Raw genomic sequence first — 19,380 nt, forward strand, 5'->3', positions numbered from 1 at the left:
TGTATACAATTGACTTCTTATAGTCCCTAGAACTCAAATATTTCTTAATGTGATTCACATGGGAATAACATTATAAATGACATGGGATCAGTCTCGCGCCAGTTTTGTAGAAGTTTCTTCACCATCATGGAGATTTTATTGCACGTCGAGACTTCACACAGCCTACGGGGAAGTCCAACCATGAATCACAGGTGTATGGGTCTAAAATGAAGCCATGGTTCTAGGCATTATTATTGATAAGTTGTTTATATGAAGAACCCTTGAGGGATGACATGTCCTAGTTATTGAGAGATAATAAAGCCCTAGATCTTGATGGTTTTCGGCATAAAATCTGTCAAGTATTCAAATATGTTTTTAAGATAGATTTAATGATTGCATTTCAAGATCCACAATGAAGCTCAACAATTAATGTGGCATAGCCTTTTAACTTTGGATAATCACTCTCCTGCCAAAGATACATGCACAATGACTAAAAAATAAATTGAACGTTAGCTTGATATTCACAAAAGTTGTAACCAATATAATTAGCATTTAAGTTAGATTAAAATACAATGGAAGAACCACTCACGAGACCATATATGAACTGGATATGAAGAAACTTGATGGGGTTATTTTGAAATTTGGTTTTGAAAATATATGACAATGTCAAATTAAATGGTTATTTTTACAATAAACCTGAGGATGAATGGTTTCTCTGAGAAATGGTGTAGGTCAGTTTTGTAACATATGTGGGAAGGTTGGAATCAAGGCCAATGATACTACTCGTTACCTCCAAACCTACTCATAAGAGGTCTAATACAAGGCAACTCGTTATCACCAATCATGTTCAATATTATAACTAATTTTCTCAACATTATAACATTTGAAAAACAACTGTGCATAAATTTCACTGATAGTGCCTCATTAGATGATGCATTGTCAATTATATATACAATTTGCAAATGATACCACTCTCTTCACCAAACACAGTGTTGAGCAACTAATTAATATGAAGCTTTGTGCTTTTGAGAAACTCTTTGGTGTTAAAGATTAATTTCTACAAAATTGTGATTTTGTTTTTTATGAATTGGCCAAGGTTTTTTTTATGAACAGTTAATTATTTTATGTGATATTGGTGCATATCCTGTTATCCATTCAGATATCTTTGCATCCCTACATGTCAAACAGATGAGAAGTTAGAAAGGCAAACATTATCTGTTGGGTGATGAAAATCCTTAGAAAATACATTATTAAAATATTCTTCCTCAATAAGACATGTTATGAAGCTTCTAAGTTCTAAACATTTCCTTCTTCCATCAAATTCCACAATGTGTTCAAGTTAATTGTGAACACTTTTCTTTGAAGACATCTTTTATGGACGCACTTCACAGCCCCAACATTCTTCATGCAGTTGGATGTAGCTGCATATTTGTCTTACAACTTTGTATCAACAGGTCCCATACATTCTCGTTGAATACACACGTTTTACATTTTCGTTAGCGTTTCTCACCCTAACCTACTAGATCCCTTTGTTAGCACATACAATGCATTGTGAGTAATGCTACACCTGCAAATAAATTCTTAAGAAACTCCACTTACATGTAGATGTGGCATGTGGGCAACAACAGCATGTAATTAGAGTTTTTGTAGAACTTTCTGTATATATAGCATTAATCATGCAATGCTCTCTCATGTTCCTTGCTTGAACCCAAGGACTTAGTTGCTCGGGTGACTGTTACAACTTCAACGACCAATATTCAGATTCACATGTTCTTTAGTTTCATATATGGATTTACATTTAAAGTACATATGGACAACAATTTACCTAAGAAAAATTTGGATCCTTAAAAGAAAATTAAGACCCTCCTATCCATACATATATGTTCATATGTGGTTCTGTTAAGACTGATAATTTTCAAATAGAGGCTAGGTGCGGTTGGCTCCACCTTGTTGCATCTCTCTAACACAAAGCAAGAAGTCATCAAAGGCTGAGTGAACTTCACTTTGGCTCAGCAGTTTTATGAGATTTGTGCAACTCCAATTTGGGTAAACTGGCAGTAGTTTCTGATCAGTTTGATGACCACTAAATACGCAGGCAGGTTGACAAATCATTAATTCAAGGTTACTGTTTAATTAATTTGAATTGTACACCTCGATTTCAAATTGAATTTGGTTTATTACAAGCACAACGTAACATAAAATGCATATGATGACTTCCGTGGAACTTCTAAATTTATGTTTGACTGTTGTACAAAAAATGCAAAATATTGATTGTTCTTACTGGAATACACAAAATCACACAGTACAATATACAAAGCTGACTATCACTGTGCTGTATTTCAACTGAACGTTTCAAATATATTTATGGTTTTTGGCATTCTCTGCAATAAAGGTTTTCAACATTTCTAGGTTGTGGGTCCAAGTATATTCGTTTGCAAGCTGATCTCTCTACCTTCCACGTTCAATGAGCAGTTTAGATCTGGAAAAACAGAGGATCAAAACACAGGTTAGAAGAAAAGAGTTCTTTCTCAGAATAATGCATTTACTATGAGTGAAGTTTGTATGTATGCTTCAAAATATAACTACAAGCTTGTTTTTAGTTTCAACAGAGGTACTATTAGATTGCAGAGACATGCCTCATTTATCATGATGTAAGAATCCCACATAAAATTCAACCAAATACAAATGCCCCAAACCACTTATTCGACATGAACCTACAAAGTAGGAATTCAGAGAATAAGGTTTAAGCACCCCGCTGCAATCTGAATATAACTAAACAAGATTCAGTGTAAGGACATATACTTCCTGTTGCAATCTGATTCGTCAGATAAGTCGACAGTTGAAACCTGCCATGCTAAATGTCCAGCTGCAGCTGCCAGAAAAGGATAGTAGGGCGATGCTGTTCCACATGATTAAGGTAAGTATTCAATAATCTAATGTGAAATTATAAGGATTTTACTAAATATGATATAGCAATTGTGATGCTTAGCACCAACCAAGGTGAGCATTGTAGCCAGTTAATACTAAGCTGCTAATGCATGCAGCTCCAAAACCACTGAGCCAGTACTTGGTATTGTCTCCAAACGTTATGGCTGTGCTCTTAACTCCTGCTTTGAAGTCATCCTTTTGGTCCTGAAATGCATGCATGTACATTGTAAAAGAACCTAACAAGACGGTTTCCAATGGGAAAACTACAAATATAAAAATAGAACGATCAATAAATACCTGATGCGCGTATATTGTGTCATATACCAGTGCCCAACATACGACAGCAAAATACATTGGAAGGAGGACAGCATGATCGAAGCTTTCTTTAACAGCAGATGATCCTAGGAGAACGCCGTAGCTGACGGTGAAGCCAAGATAGGCTTGAGGCTGTTATAAGTGGATTAATGGGCAAGTATGTGAACTCTGCATAAACAATAATGCATTTAATTCAACCCTCATTGTGTTCCATGCGTACCCAGTTTGTGAGCCTCTTCATCAGGGGATAAGAGAAAGCCAGAATAAGCCAAGAAGCTCCCATAATAATGCTATAACAAGAACACAGCAAATAATTACAGGTGAATATATTAGTATACGTATATTATTAAAAATAATAAATATATGATACAACCACCATAGAGAGATTATTAAGGGAAATGATGTAGCAACTAAAATATAGATTAACACACATCTGGACTGTAAATATTCTTTTCAGTGTTCCACCCTGTCCACCAAATGGATTTTCGTACTGTGAATCATGCAACTCCATGTAGGGATTCCTGCCAGTTCGTAATGTTCGAATCTGGATAATTTTTAGTCAAATTTGATATTTTGTTATGTTATGGTCAACTTTTGCAAATTATTTTGTCATACGTCCAGTTTCATTTAAAAGGTCGGTAACTAGCCACCTGTTGTATCCATAGTGTTTTTCCTACTTCACCTCCTTCTTTCACTACATTCTCCCATAGTACTAAGCATACCGTTTGTTGTTTCGCCTCATCCATCATGCTTAATGTATCATCTACTACTGTGTATATTCTATTTTAGTGTTCAGTTTTTTCTCTCTTTTATTTCTTTCCTTATATACTTTTTTCCTTCTTCATACAGAAACACTAAATATTTACGGTTTTCAGTTATGACAAAATATATTTTAGTTTGTCCATGAATTACAAAACTACAAAAATTAGTTGGATGAATGCAATTTTGAGATCATATCACTTGTACACTAAACTTGTAGATTTAGGATATAAATTTCAGATATGTAGTTTTATGATACATTAACACATGAAATCGATATGTAGTTTTATGAAGTTTATTCTATTCATAATTTTTATGTAGCTTACATATTGGTATCCTGCTAGTCCTTTTTTAAGGTATAGCCTTATAGTCCCAATGGCACCCAAACATAGTAAAAAAAAATGCAGTTCAGTGACACTCTTGGAATGAAGGTTATGTCTAACATACCTACGGTTATTCAGTTGAAGAAGAAAACCGAGCCACAGTAGAACCTGAAATACAAGGAAGTAAAATCCTTGAGCAGGGGTTAGAGCACGTGATGCAAGAGGCCTGCTTTTTGTCCGCTCAACCTACAAGAGAAACATGCTCGTTAGATGCCATGCAGCTTCCTAGGAAAATTCATTGAGTAACAATAACTTTGTGCATTAGCTTTTTTTTTGGCTTAAATTAACTTCATGCATAAGCTTGATCTAAATGTTGGTGTTACTTGACAGGGGCAAAAACAACAATTAACCTAAGATCATTATTTGCACACCTTAGATTTATATGACAGAAGGTATATATATGCAAATATAACAATTTCTAGAGTACCTCTTAAATCTTATTTCAGTTTGATGGTTGCAAACAATCTTTTAGGCTCTTTTGACTCGTAGGTAAAGTAAGGAAACTTTTAAGTGACACCAACTAAAAACATCACTCTAAAATGAAATGAAAAGGAAAGAAAAATCACCTTCTTATCAATGTCCCTATCGAGAAGATCATTCGCTGCGCAAGCAGCACACCTCAAGAAAACCGAGCCAAGTCCAAAGAGTGCCAGCATTTTCATGTCTGGGAACTCCCCTTTTGTTCGATGCTATTGCAATTGACCTGTATAAAGCATAAGGATGCAGCCTCTCTTCATCACTAAGACAACATACGGTGGAACCTGTCCACCAGGATTTGAGTTCTCAACTCATCACATGTACTCATATTTTTCTGAATTTATTTCAAAATTTAATTGGCGTTGTTCTTTCAATGATAGGTGATGTACCCATGGACAATGAGGTGTTTGTGATGACTTGGGGAATCTTAAGATTTGCCGGCCCAGTTTCTCGGAAGTGCTTATTCCGGCAAGGTTGCGGGCGTGTATTCATGGAGTGAGTATGTATATGTGTATGTGGATATCTGCGTCTATAGATATTGTGATTCGAAATATATATATATATATATATATATATATATATATATATATATATATATATATATATATATATTTGGGTAGAGCATAGCAGGCAGGTGCGTAGAGCCAGGCGGTGATCTTCAACCCTAGGCCGATGAAATCGTGGGGGCACTGCCTGTGGCAAGCAGCTTTGCGACGACCCTAGTAACAAGTCCACTTGTGCTATGTTGATATAGCAGAACAAAAATACACACTAGTACGTACACTCAAAGGTTGAGAGTAGTTTGTGTAATTTGTATCATACTTATACATACATTTCATGATTAGGACGGAAGGCCACCTCGTAAAATAGGCTAAACAACGTATTGATATTTTTTTTTGAAACGAGTCAGCAGGAGAGCTGCTGCTATATTAATAAAGAGGAATGCCCGACGGGCAGAAACAATGACAGGTCAAAACACTCGGAACTCGGCTAGCACCCGGAAAAGAAAAAAGGTGCCCATATGTAAACTCAATTACACCACGTGGTATCAAGAAACCGCTCTAGGTGCTTAGCACCTACCGCCACCCATGCGGCTGCCTTATCTTTTATCTTGGTCACTAAGCGAAGGAGAGGTTGTTCCATCACCTGCCCACCTATGTCCTACGCGGCTACGCCCCTGCCGCCATCTCCGAGCCCCTACAAACGCCAGTGCTATATCTGCCCTCAAGGCAGGTATGTATCGTTTCAGTGAGCCCCTCCAAACGCCAATGCTAGCTGCTACAGTTGGTGGTTTTTTTTTATTCACGTGTGAATCTCATCTCCGAAATTTTCCTCAAGAACTGATTTAGATAATCATCGGTCAGATTTGATTTCATTTGAACCGGTTCTACATGTGCTAATTTTGCATTGACCACCGATCTTTATCCGACAAACCCCCCTAACCGACGGTGATGGGGGGTTTTGGGCCAGCTGTGATGAGACTCCCTGTAGTAGTGACAACTTTAATGACCATATTCAGATTCACGTGTTCTTTAGTTTCATATATGCACTTACATTTAAGTACATATGGAGAACAGTTCACCTAAGAAAATCTTGGATCCATAAAAGAAAGATAAGACCCTCCTATCCATACATATATGTTCATATGTGGTTCTATTAAGACTGATAACTTTCAAATAAACGCTGGTACGGTTGGCTCCACCCTTTTGTTTCATATCTCAAACACAAAGCAAGAAGTCATCAAAGACTAAGTCACTACTTAAAAAAAGATTTGTAGGGATGCTCCAATTTTTTTCTATGAGCGGCTGAAAAGATCACTCGCTCCTGCAAAATGAGAGGGGTTACTGTAGTATCTGATATGTCCCTGGAGAAGCATGTGCAGGGACGGGTCACAGGGGATAAGATAAAAATCTTATCCTCCCCGTGGCTGGCCACCCGCGGCCGCAAAAGGGATAGCAACACTAGGCCGCAGTGGCCGCCCACGGCCGCAGACACATGCGTGCGCGGGACAGCTAGCTAGCTAGCTCCGGCCGGCCGGCATGCGGCCGCTAGCAGCTTTCTAGCTAGCTAACTGGCCGCGCACGCGCGGCAGGCAGGCCTTGAGTTGCAAGCCGGCCACTGCAATGTATGGTGCGGCTACACTTGGCCATGGCTGGCCACGGCTGCTCACAAGGCAACGCCAGGCAGCGGCAGGACCTCTCAGCCTCGGCTGAGCGAGCGCACGTAGCACGTAGCAAGGTACAAATTTTGACAAATGATGTATTTGTTACCTTATGATAAGAAAAAATAGTGCAGGATTAAATTTTGGAGTATAAAGGATGTATTTGTTGCTTTACTTTGGAGTTGTTTTAATACAAAATAATTTTTGCAATATTTTATATAAATTTGATATACGTGCATATGATGATGAAGTGCGCCTATATTAACTTTAATGTAGGATTACACAACTATATTGGAAAGGTAGTAAAACAATGAATTAATCATTGCATCTGCTCTTCCAGTAGAGTTGTGTAATCTTGCAGAAATAGGCATTAATCTGATGCATGAACTAATTTTTAAGCAAAACATACTTGTATAAATTTCAAAAATGTGCAGATGATGATGAATTGGCCTACTATTCCTATTGCATGATGACACAGCTTGATTGGGAAGGTAGTAAAGCACTGAAATAATCATTGCATCTGCTCTCCCAATTGAGTTGTGTCATCTTGCAGGAGAAGGCATTATTCTGATGCATTCATCTTAGCATTGAAATTTAAATGAAATTATCCATATCCATATCCTTATCCATATATATGTCTCCCAAATACACTGTATGTTATGCTCCAATAACTTTATTATGTATTTGATAAAATTTTGAAGGACAAAATGCCGGTACGTCACCTACCATGAACGTATTATGTTTCCCCCGAATCCCCCAACGCGGCCTGCCTGCGCTTCCTTCCCCGACGGTCACATCCCCGATCCCATTACACAACCGCACTTATATCAGAATGTGGTACTTACACCCTTTGTATTCTAATACTGAAATTATTACTAATTATCCATACTAATGATTTTTTATAATTTGTAATGAAGTTTGTTTCACCAATCAAGTAGTTACGACAAGTAATAACTAACGTGACTAAAAAGCTCCTATGGTGGTACATAAACAAACGAGTCTGACACAAGGTAGATACGTGGTTTCTCTAGCCATTAATTCTGCAAGCATGCAAGAGCAAAAACTTGATCAAATAATTATTATCCATGTCCATTCTATTGCAGGCATGCAAGAGCAAGTGCTATGAGGCGGGCACTGAGCCAAATACAATGTTAGACAAATCACGTATTTCCATACTACATTTATTTCAAGATTAAAACTTACGAATACAATGAGTCAGACATCACACAAATGTCTAAATGCATATCACCATTGTATCAAAAGTCTGTTATATGTAACTAACAGATAGTCAGTATTTTTTAAATTTCTTTTGTAATGATTTGCCAATATGTCTACTAACACTTTTGTTAGTTGCCATTTGTCTCAAGGATGCACCCTATAATAGCTTCATGCACACTGACTTATGAGGATATCACCATGATGGATACGCACAAGCTTTCGTCTTCTCCAAGTTACAAGTCATCACCAACTTAGTCTTTGCGTTCAGTTCGGATTCAGCTGACCACCCTAGACGGAAACAGCGATATCTCCTTCATACAACATCGAACTGAAGAGTTCTTTGATGGTTGGAAAGAAGATGATGAAGGCTTTCATTTGGTTCTGGACCTAGCTTCAGAAATGTTGTGGATCATTCTGTGTGACTACGATAAGGTGTTGTGTCACCAGTTTTGGACCACGTTGGCTTTGTATCGTGTCGGGCCTTAAGCCCATGTTGTGGGTGCCCCCCTGGTTGCCCCCAACCCTAGCTCGCTCTTTTTGATATAAACTCAGTAGCTGCCGCTTTAGAAACTCGGGTTTTTTTAGTTCTAGTTTTTTATTGAGAAACTGAGATTTATTCATTGTAACTGTGCGACAAGTCCTTTTACTATGATCCAAGGCCCCTGTTCTTGTTCTCCTCGACCGTGTCGATTAGTCCTTTCAAATTGAGAGCTCAAACCTCTTACTTAGATCTTTTTCATATACATTTGCAATTTCAGATTGTGTGTTTATACTTTCTTGCTTGTGTTTTTCGATTTGCTTGCAGGGAAAAGCCTTCTTGGTGAGGTCAATCAAGTTGTGCTTGGTTGATAACCAACGGAGTAGCGCTATAGTGGTTGCAGGGGTTCAAATCGTATTTGATTGAAACCTGGATCGTCAACATCGAGTTCTCCACCAATCGAATTACCCATATCTATCGGAAGATCGGACCAGTGCTACATCAAGTGGTATCAAAATTTCAGGTTGTCTGTGAGGTATATTATCATGTGTATTTTAGATTCATCTTGTTTTCATCACCTATAGTCCAAAAAAAGCCCTAAAACACATACACTTTCTTCTATCCTCTCTCCTTTTTTAGCCTTTATAATTTCGTGTCAGATTTGCTTTGTTGAGTTTGTGTTCGTGGTTGAGTCTTCTTGCTGGTTTAGTGTGTTTGTTGTCGTAGTTCAATCGCCCGATGTTGTTTTGTTACCGCCGCTATCCCATCCACCTTTATCCATACAACAAGTTGATCCATTGCATTACTTGACTTGCCCCGGTACCCACCTTGTGTGAATTCTCACCGCGCAAGCCCTAGATAGGTTGCAAGCTGCCTTGTGCCTTTCACCTTGCATCGCAATCCTTCTGGATTCATTTGGCGACACCTATTGCTGCACATACCAGGGAAGCTTTGTGTAACGACCTAGATTAAATCAGCCGAGTTTTAATCTTAAGACAAGTTCCCTAATCTGATCGACTCAGACTCCTTCAGCCATTTTTGACTAAGTCTGGAAAATCAGCCCAACCTAGCGCCTTAGGGAAGGTTTATCTTTGGAAAGTTGTGCTGAACATCAAGAAATCCCTTTATAGAATTTGGAGAACAAAGTCCCTACAACAACTTTGTTAATTGGACCTTGGACCAATTCACCTTCGAAGCTTTCCAAATCTGCAGCTCAAATCAGCCCCGACCCCTGAACACCAGCCAATTCGCCGTTTTTCTCTAAGTCCCGAAAACCAGTGTTCCTCCAAACTTTGGAGCTTTGGATTTCTAAGTCCACCACGATTTTGGACTTGGTCCAATTACAAAAATTGGACTTTAGTCTGTGTGCTACAACTCTTGTTAAGGGAGTCAAAGTGGCGCATTTGACAATCGGGAGAACCAGAGGCTGGAAGATGGACCCGGTAGAGGATCTCGCGGATCCGTCAGCCAGATCCGCGCCAGAGCGCGCGTGCGCCGCGCCCAGAGCGCCGCCACCACATGGCGCAACCTCACCAGCGAGCGTCGCCTCGCCCAGTTGCCGGCCACGACAAGATGGATCAGCGCGCCTCTTTCCCAATCGCGCGCAGAAGCGCCCTGCAGACTTTTCCGCCCCGTCTCGTCTCACCCGAGACCTCACCGGCCGCGCCAGGCGCACTGCCCTCCGCCGCGACCGAAGATTGGCCGCTGCCGCGCCGGTATCGCCTCACCTCCCGCGCACATCCGTCTCACCTCAGTCGCGCTGCCCGCGCGCGCGCCCCGCAACGCTGCCGTCTTCACCAATAGCCGCGCAGGCAATGACAACTCCTTTCCCCCACCTCACCAGTAGTGTGCCCTAGCAGAGCCACTAGTTCTGCATATGCTCGCATCACACCGCTCGCCCTGTCACCTCACCTGCAGCGCCTTCGCCCGCTCGCCCAACCGGCGCCCGCGTCTTCCTTTCCCTCGCAAGCGACGCCAGTGCCACACACCGGCCGAGCTGCCGCACCCAATCTTGGGTTTGACGTGACCAGGCACGTGCTCAACCCTGCCAATCCTTCCGCCCGGCAAAACCACGCTTGCCTAGCACTGTCTTCCTTGCCCAATGACAGAAGAATCCTATCCCCGAAGCTCCACTTCTTCGGCCAATGGAGACGCCGGCCAATCGCCGCTGATACAGAGCACTCCTCTTCTCCCTCGATCTTATCCTCACGCCGCTCAAGCTCGTTTTCTTCTGCGCAGCTATAAAAAGGGTACTGCAACCTCTTACCAGAGTTCCCTCCACCACTACCGCCCTTGCCGCTTTGCTTGCTTGTTCTTCTCCATCGCACTCGCCGCTGTACACTCCTCTGCTTCGCGCGCTAGTGCCGCCGCCTGAGCTCTAGGAGGAGCTCCCCCTTCTACCCAACACCGCGCCTTGCCAACCCCGCCTGCCGCTTCGCCTTCTTCCGCGCAGCGCTAGAGCTTGTTTGTTGTCCACAGGAAGCACCACCGCCGCCGGAGCACCGCCGGATCTCGCCGCCGCCCGAAAGTTTAACGCCTTTCGTCGTTCCGCCTGAGCTTGCTTTTTCCTGACCCCAAGACTTCATCAGTAGGACCAAAGGTGAGTTGCCAACCCCTTCCAGCTCGCCTGACCCGTGTCCGTCTCGCCCGACCCTGTCTGTTTCGCCCGACCCCTGTCCGCCTCGCCTGAGGGTTTGGTTGTGCCTTTTTCTTTGGACCAAGGGTATCTGTGTAAAATTTCGAGAACTTCTCTGTGTTAAATCTGAGGACCCCAGCACAGTTATTCCTTAGATCTAAGGGTCAGATCGCAAGTTTTTCCCGACCCGACTCTTTTATCTTGTTCCAAATCAACGGAAGCTTGAGAAATTCATCTTAAATTGAGGAAAAATCAGAAAAATGTGAAATCACTTGGGATGGAATCCTCTTTCTGAGTAGAATCCAATAAAGTGGACTTCACACTTTTCTTGTAGGTTTGCTATAGTTTTTGGGCTAAATCTTGCAAGTGTTGTTGAAATAACCGTTTGAGTGTCTAACTCCTTGCATTTGCATTTCGTGTAGAGCTAAACCTTGCCAACGGAACGTACGAGCTGCATCCGGTGCCCAAGGATGGAGTTGTAGCTGAGCTGCTGCCTGCAGGAGCTGAAGCCGAGTACATCGAAGATCAGTTTGCTTCTGCCTCGCTCGAAGGCAAGCCCCGGAGCATAACGAGTTTTTCTAAACTTGCGCATGCCTTTTGTTGTATGACTGTGCATTTATGTTACAGGAGTTGTTTGAAACCATAGATGCATGACTTAGTTCCCTTTGATCTGAACACTAGTGTGATAGGCCGAGTAGCTGCAATGCTTAAACAAAACTCGGTAAAAGTCGAGTGATTTCCTGTCACTCGCGAGTTATAGGAGTTGTTTGTTCTCCTTTTTGCTACAACTATAAGGATGATGGACGGGGTAGGGCTCTGTGAACTATTTTGGTGGTCGGTGGATTGCCCCGTCTGTCTACTTGAAATTGGACTAAGGTCAAGATGTGATAGTGTTCATGATCAAGTGTTTGAAAGTACTAATCTCATACCTAGTATGGGATAGGGAAGCCTAGTACCTGATTGAACCAGGACGTGAGCGGTTCAATCCACTGTCTCTGGAATAGAGTTTCCCTTGCGGCCGCATGTGGTGACAAGTGCGGTCATAGAATGGCAGAGGCTGGGTCTGTGGAGCCTTATACCAAGAGAAGTGGGCCCGACACGGGTCATGGGATTGATGGGGACGGCCGACAAGGGAAGCGACCCTTTGTGGTGCGCGGATGTCGTGAGATTAGGTTCACCATGCATGGTTAAGAAATTCTAATCGATTCGTCTGTCTCTCACAGTTTGGGACTGCTTGATCACTATGCTACACTAAGCAAGAAGGGAACTTGATGGTGATGATCATATGAATGCTTGTCATAAATTGCTTGGAACTTTTGCTTGTTTAGTATAGCTGCTAACTTAGGTTGGTAACTGAACATAGAACTTGTGGCTAAAATATTAAAAGTAAGGACCTACTATAGTCGCTTTTGGCAAAACAAACCCCTCAGCCAGAAAGCTTGCATGTCTAGAAGTTGGTGGATCAGTACCACCGGTCAGTTAAGTCTTGTTGAGCGTAGTCGCTCAGCCTTGTTGTGGCAATCTTTTTAGGTGATGTTGAAGCCCCTGAGTTTGCTGCTTGTGGCACTTGGCCTCCCCAGCTCCCTCCTGGGTGGATGGTCGAGTGGGATCCCTCCTCGGACGGCGAGGACAGGGACTGGTGATGTCAGGGTTGGCCTCATGGTGACATCCGACCCTCGCGTTAGCTTCGATTTATTCTTTTTCCGCTGCTCAAGAACTCCGCAAGCTTGTTTGAATTTCGAACCTGAGTTGTAAGAACTAATGTACTGTTTAATGTTGGATGATCTGTTGTATTCTCTAGAACCAATCACCTTCATGTGAGCTCCGCTTTCTCAGTCCTATGTAGTGGTTTATCGGAGGAAATCCGACGGACTGCCTAGTTTACTTGATTAAAGCATAAGATCGCGTGTCAGGCGACTCAATTTTGCTTTAGCTAAGTTAATTAGGGCGGTTCCGCCACACTTTGCCCGTGGATACTTGCTGAGAAGCTTTTCTCAACCGTGATTGGTGTTGGAAGGATAGGGAAGCTTTGCCCTAGCCGCCGCCGATGTGTGTGCCTTGTTGTGCCTTCCAAAAACTCTGATTCGGAGCCCCTTTCTTAAAATAGGCATTACTTCTTGCTGGTAACTCAGATTGAGGCAATTTTTTTTAAATCAGCTGAAATTAAATTTTGCATCCGGATTTGCCATTCTCAGGTTTGCCAAATTCTTCTTGGAAGTGGGAGTACTTGTCGGGCATACATCCCATGCCCACGAGTAGGCCCTGTGCGGCCCACTAAGGGGTGTACTCGGACATAATCAATACTAGGGGGCTACGCGGCAAGAAGCTTATCCCACTCGGACTAGTTAAGTGTGCATATGGAAACTACTCGGTCTACATCGAGTAGAACTCTGTAATCGTACGCGACTAGAATTCAAATTTGTAACCCTGCCCTCCCGAGTATATAAGGGCGGGCAGGGACCCCCTCAAAGACAACTCTCTCAACACATCTAAGTTCAATACAATCAACTCACAGGACGTAGGGTATTACGCGATCTAGCGGTCCGAACCTATCTAAATCATGTCCCTTGCGTCACCATTGACTCCTTGATTCTTGACGACACCCATCGCACAAAAGACCACCTAGGGTACCCCCTAGGCAGTTTGCCGGTCTAAAACACCGACAGCTGGCGCGCCAGGTAAGGGTGGTCGCTGAGTTTTTCCGCGCGAGTTCAATGGCACCTATCATTATCAAGCCTGCTTTCACCTTCGACGCAGGCACAACTTTCGTTTTTGGATCCTGGCTCTGCATCACCGACGGCGCTGGATCGTTTCAGCGCCAAATCATCGACATCCAGGAGAAGAAACCTCTCGATGAAAGCTTTTCTCAGCCGAAAACAGAGGATTTGGTCAGGAAAAACCACAACATCAAAATCAGCAACACCGAGTTCGACTACGCTTCGGACTTGACCCGACTTTGGACTAGTCGATCCCAGTACAAGTTGACTTTGACTCCAAAACGGTTCCCATACGGACTCCGCTATACAACCGAAGTCTACCAAGGTCTTCTCACTCGAACTCAACTCGAACACGGGGAAGACAAGGACTGTGACTACAACTCGGACTATGCCCAAGAGATCCCGCTATCAGGACCAGCCCAAGGTCTGGTAATAACTTCAACACCACAAGGCAGATTCATTCACTGGCCAGAAATGAGACCATCTCTCCTCACCCACGACTACGAGTCACACCTCGTCGCTCACATAGACAACCTTCGGTACCAGGAAGGCGTCCCACTCACTTCAAGCCGCGAGGAAAGTTCCACAGAAATCGCAACATCAAGCTCTGGAAGCTACTACCCAGACAGAGAAGTCTTCGTCATTACTCAAAATAACAACATGGGTACTAGCCAACAGAGAACCCCTCGACGGATAGCACAACTCGACAACGTCTCAGAGGAGAAGTCATCAGCTGACGCCCCACAAGAGGAAACTTCCGATCAAAGAAACCAAAGAAGGATGCAAAATATTACTCGGGCTGAACGCCGACAAATGCTGGCTACAAACATTCCCATCACAAACCTGGAAAGAGCATTTGACGCAGTACAAGCTCAAGAGCACAACACTCCACTCGTAGCAATTGCCTCAATCAACCTTATATCAACTCTCATACCTCGAGATAGAGACAATGAAATGATAGCTCAACTTGCGCAGCGAGGCAATGGACTAATTGCACAACTTGCGGAACAAGCTTACAAGTTACTCGATAAAGAATCACCAATCCCATCTGTTCCTCGCAATTCAGCTCATCGAGAGGGTAGTAGGGGTGCTGCAGTCAACAATGGTTTCCACGAAGCACAATGAAATAACAATGAGGTAGTCAACCAACCAAGGCAACATAGCCAAGGACTGAGCAAACGCGAAGCCCTAGTATGACACAAGGACGTTGGAGAGGTCAGCTGCACCAATTCCGCAAAAAGTCCTCACCATATCAAGAAAAATCATGAAGTATCAAATTTCAGCGACCTATGGGAAATAATCAATAGTCGACGCGAGCGAGAAGTCGACAATTACAACCACTTTCCTACCTTCACAACTCGAGTAATGAGGACAAGACTAGCCGAAAAATTCAAGCCTACAGGAATCACTAAGTATGATGGCAAGCAAGACCCAATTCAATGACTCTGATGTTACTCGTTGGCAGTCCAGGCAGCGGGAGGCAATAACGACACCAAAGTCATCCATTTTCCCATATGCATGGAACCCGTGCCTCTAACATGGCTTGAGTCACTCAAGCCCAGAACAATTGACTCTTGGGAGGACTTGACAAAAGCTTTCACCAACAACTATGCCGGCTCCATGACTAGACCAGGCAACAAGATCGACCTAAGTTAAGTAAAACAAAAAGAAGGCGAAACACTACGCGACTACTTACGAAGATTCTTCGAAAAGAAGGCCACTATAGTCGACATTTCAGAAACAGACGTCATCGAGTGCTTCCAAAATGGCCTCTATGATCGATGAACATACCAAGACTTCGGCAGACGACGACCAACCACTATCAAAGATCTCAAAGTCATGGTGCAACAATGGGCAGATGAAGAAGATAAAGAGCGAGAACGGTTCAACTCTCATCACAACTGTGGCCGCGACAATAACAACCATGACCAGGATAGGAACCGACACAGCGATACTCGAAACAACTTTTCGAGTAACCAAAATCGCAAATGGAAACTTGACAACACCATTCCTTTCATGAATAACTCACAGAAGAAGGGATCCCGCAAAATTGATGACGGACCAAGCTTCACCGAACTACTCAAAAAACAGTGCCCATGGCACCCAACTAGCAAACACTCAGCAATAGACTGCTACAGCATGCGCCGAGTAATGCAAGATTTGTCCGCACCACCACCTCCCGAGGAGTACAACAAGAAAAAATATAAAGGCAAAAACAAAGTCCATAAAGATGAAGAAGGAGAAGGCGACTTGCAGACCGCCTCCAAAACAGTCAACGTCATCTTTGGCGGAATCCCGGGTACCACATCCAAGCGATCTAGTAAACTGGTACTCAGGGAAATCATGGCCATTGAACCAACAGATCCAACATTGATCAGCGGTACCCATAACCTTTAGCAAAAGGGACCAATGGACAAACTTTTCAGAACCAGGCCAATTTCCCCTAGTACTCGATCCTGTCGTTGCAGGCTCAAAACTGACAAAAGTACTCATCGATGGCGGAAGCGGACTCAACGTCATTTTCGCCAAAACACTAAGGAAAATGTGTCTTGACATCACGGACATGCTCCCTCCAACAGACTCACCCTTCTACAGAATCGTACCAGGAAACGCAGCCATACCACTAAGACAAGTCGTCCTGCCAGTTACTTTTGGAACCAAGGAACACTACCGAACCGAGTACATTATATTTGAAGTCACCAACTTCGAGACCTCTTACCACACCATACTCGAGAGACCAGCTCTGGCTAAGTTCATGGCGATACCACACTATGTTTACTTGGTACTCAAAATGCCAAGGCCCAAGGGGGAACTAACGGTACGAGGAGATTTACGGCGATCCTACGAGTGCGACACCGAAGCCATGGAGATTGCCGCAACCTCTCAAGCACCCAGCCCTATGCAACAAGTTTTCTCAGCTTCAAAGAAACTTCACCCAACAGAACTCGAAATACTAGAAAACAAGTTGGGTTCAGCAAAGGTGAAGCCAACAAATGAGAAAGACTTCAAAATAGTTGATCTCCAGACCAGCGACTCTTCTAAGACACCTCTGATTGGAACAGGGCTAGCCCTAAATAGGAAACTGCGCTCATAAGTTTTTTTCGGGCTAACCATGATATCTTCACCTGGAAACCAGCTGACATGCCTGGTGTGCCCAAGGAACTGATTGAGTACTCTCTAAATGTTGACCCCAAAGCTACCCCAAAGCGACAGCGCCTCTGCAGGTTTGCCCAAGATAGACGAGAAGCAATAAAAAAAGAGCTAGCCAAACTACTCGCAGCAGGGTTCATCAAAGAAGTCTTTCACTCTGACTGGCTAGCCAATCCTGTACTCGTTCGCAAGAAAAACAGCGAATGGAGAATGTGCGTCTATTACACGGACCTCAACAAACATTGTCCAAAGGACCCTTTTGGACTACCCAGGATCGACCAAGTAGTCGACTCTACTGCTGGGTGCGATTTGCTATGCTTTCTCGACTGTTACTCGGGTTACCATTAGCCTCAAAGAAGAAGATCAAGCTAAGACAGCCTTCATCACTCCATTTGGAGCCTTTTGCTACAAAACAGTGTCATTTGGATTAAAAAACGCGTGAGCAACTTACCAACGCGATATATAGATGTGCTTCGAAAAGCAATTGCATCGCAACATAGAAGCTTACGTGGATGACGTAATCGTCAAAACAAGAAATCAGGAGGATCTAATCGTCGATTTAGAGGAAATCTTTTTAGGCCTACGAGCTTTTCCGATGGAAGCTTAACCCTACCAAATGCGTTTTTGGAGTACCTTCCGGCAAACTACTCGAGTTCATCATTAGCCATCACGGCATTGAGGCCAACCCACAGAAAATATCTGCCATCACAAATATGCACGCACCAGCTAGCATCAAGGATGTGCAGAAACTCATAGGCTGCATGGCAGCCCTTAATTGATTCATCTCAAGACTTGGAGAACGAGTACTACCCTTCTTAAAGCTTCTCAAACGACAGGACAAGTTTAAATGGACAGAAGAGGCAGACAAAGCATTGACGCAACTCAAAGACTTTCTGTCAAAACCACCAATCCTCATTGCTCCATCTCCAAACGAGGACTTGCTCCTATACATAGCAGCTACTACTCACGTCATCAGCACCACAGTAGTAGTCAAACGGTCTAAACCAGGCCACGTTTATAAAGTCCAGAGACCCGTGTACTTCATCAGAGAAGTACTCTCCAACTCCAAAATTTGGTACCCGCCAATACAGAAGCTGCTCTACGCAATCCTGCTCACTTCACGGAAACTGCGACAGTCATCACCGACTTCCCGCTCGACGAAATCCTCCACAATAGAGATGCCACAGGTAGAATTTCCAAATGTGCAGTAGAGCTCGGAGCCCTATCCTTGGACTTCAAACCAAGGACAGCAATCAAATCTCAGACTTTGGTCGATTTCATGGCTGAATGGATAGAGAACCAAGTGCCAACACCAGTCGAGAGGCCAGAGCACTGGGTAATGTACTTCGACAGTTCCCTCAAACTCAAAGGAGCTGGCGCAGACGTACTCCTCATTTCCCCAAAAGGAGACCAACTCAAATACGTACTACAAATCTTTTGGGAAGTCTAAAACAACGAAGCTGAGTACGAAGCACTGCTACACGGCCTTCGTCTTGAAATCTCCCTCGGAATCAAAAGACTACTCGTATACGGCGAATCACTAGTCGTTATAAACCAAGTCAATGATGAATGGGATTGAAACAAGGACAACATGGACGCCTACTGCAAAGAAGTCCGTAAACTGGAAAACAAGTTCTCAAGCTTGGAATTTCATCATATCATCCACAACAACAACGTAGCCAATGACGTATTATCAAAAATGGGCTCGACTCGTGCAGAAGTTCCAGCAGGAATTTTTGTAAACGAACTCCATAAACCGTCCATACCAGAACAAGTTACACCATCAGTGGTTAAGACTACAGAAACTAATCAGGAAATCATGATGATAGAAGTCGACTAGAGGACACCCTTCATCGACTACATCTGACAGAAGTCAAGCTGAGCAAATCTCCCGACGAGAAAAAATTACATTCTAGTTGGAGACAAACTCTACAGAAAAAGCGCATCATCAGGGGTACTCATGAAATGTGTCACCCGAGAAGACGGTCAAGAAATCCTAGAAGAAATTCACAAAGGGATCTATGGCAACCATGCATCTTCACAAACAATCGTAGCCAAAGCTTTCCAAGCAGGCTTCTACTGGCCCATGCGTTGGCCGATGCAGAACAAATAGTCCAAAAATGGCAATCTGTCAATTCTTCACTAAACAGCAACACGTCCCTACCTACAAACTAGTCACA

At 43.2% G+C, this 19,380-nt stretch overlaps 1 long non-coding RNA gene and 1 pseudogene across 3 annotated transcripts; one reads left to right on the forward strand and one right to left on the reverse strand.

Moving 5' to 3' along the window:
• Positions 1–2,623: 2,623 nt before the first annotated feature.
• Positions 2,624–5,984, reverse strand: LOC117853482 (4-hydroxybenzoate polyprenyltransferase, mitochondrial-like; annotated as a pseudogene).
• A 770-nt stretch (positions 5,985–6,754) lies between these two features.
• Positions 6,755–13,331, forward strand: LOC117851572 (uncharacterized). Of its 3 annotated transcripts, none has more exons than XR_004639592.2 (6): positions 6,755–7,079; positions 7,704–7,839; positions 7,920–8,012; positions 8,106–8,652; positions 9,026–9,233; positions 11,756–13,331. It is a non-coding gene; the product is annotated as an uncharacterized lncRNA (long non-coding RNA). The 3 variants fall into 3 exon arrangements; XR_004639595.2 differs by having other exon boundaries at positions 9,026–9,221; XR_004639591.2 differs by lacking the exons at positions 9,026–9,233; positions 11,756–13,331 and having other exon boundaries at positions 8,106–8,896.
• Positions 13,332–19,380: the final 6,049 nt, after the last annotated feature.

The sequence above is a fragment of the Setaria viridis genome, chromosome 4, assembly GCF_005286985.2.
Source record: "Setaria viridis chromosome 4, Setaria_viridis_v4.0, whole genome shotgun sequence".
In the NCBI taxonomy this organism is placed as follows: Eukaryota; Viridiplantae; Streptophyta; class Magnoliopsida; order Poales; family Poaceae; genus Setaria; species Setaria viridis.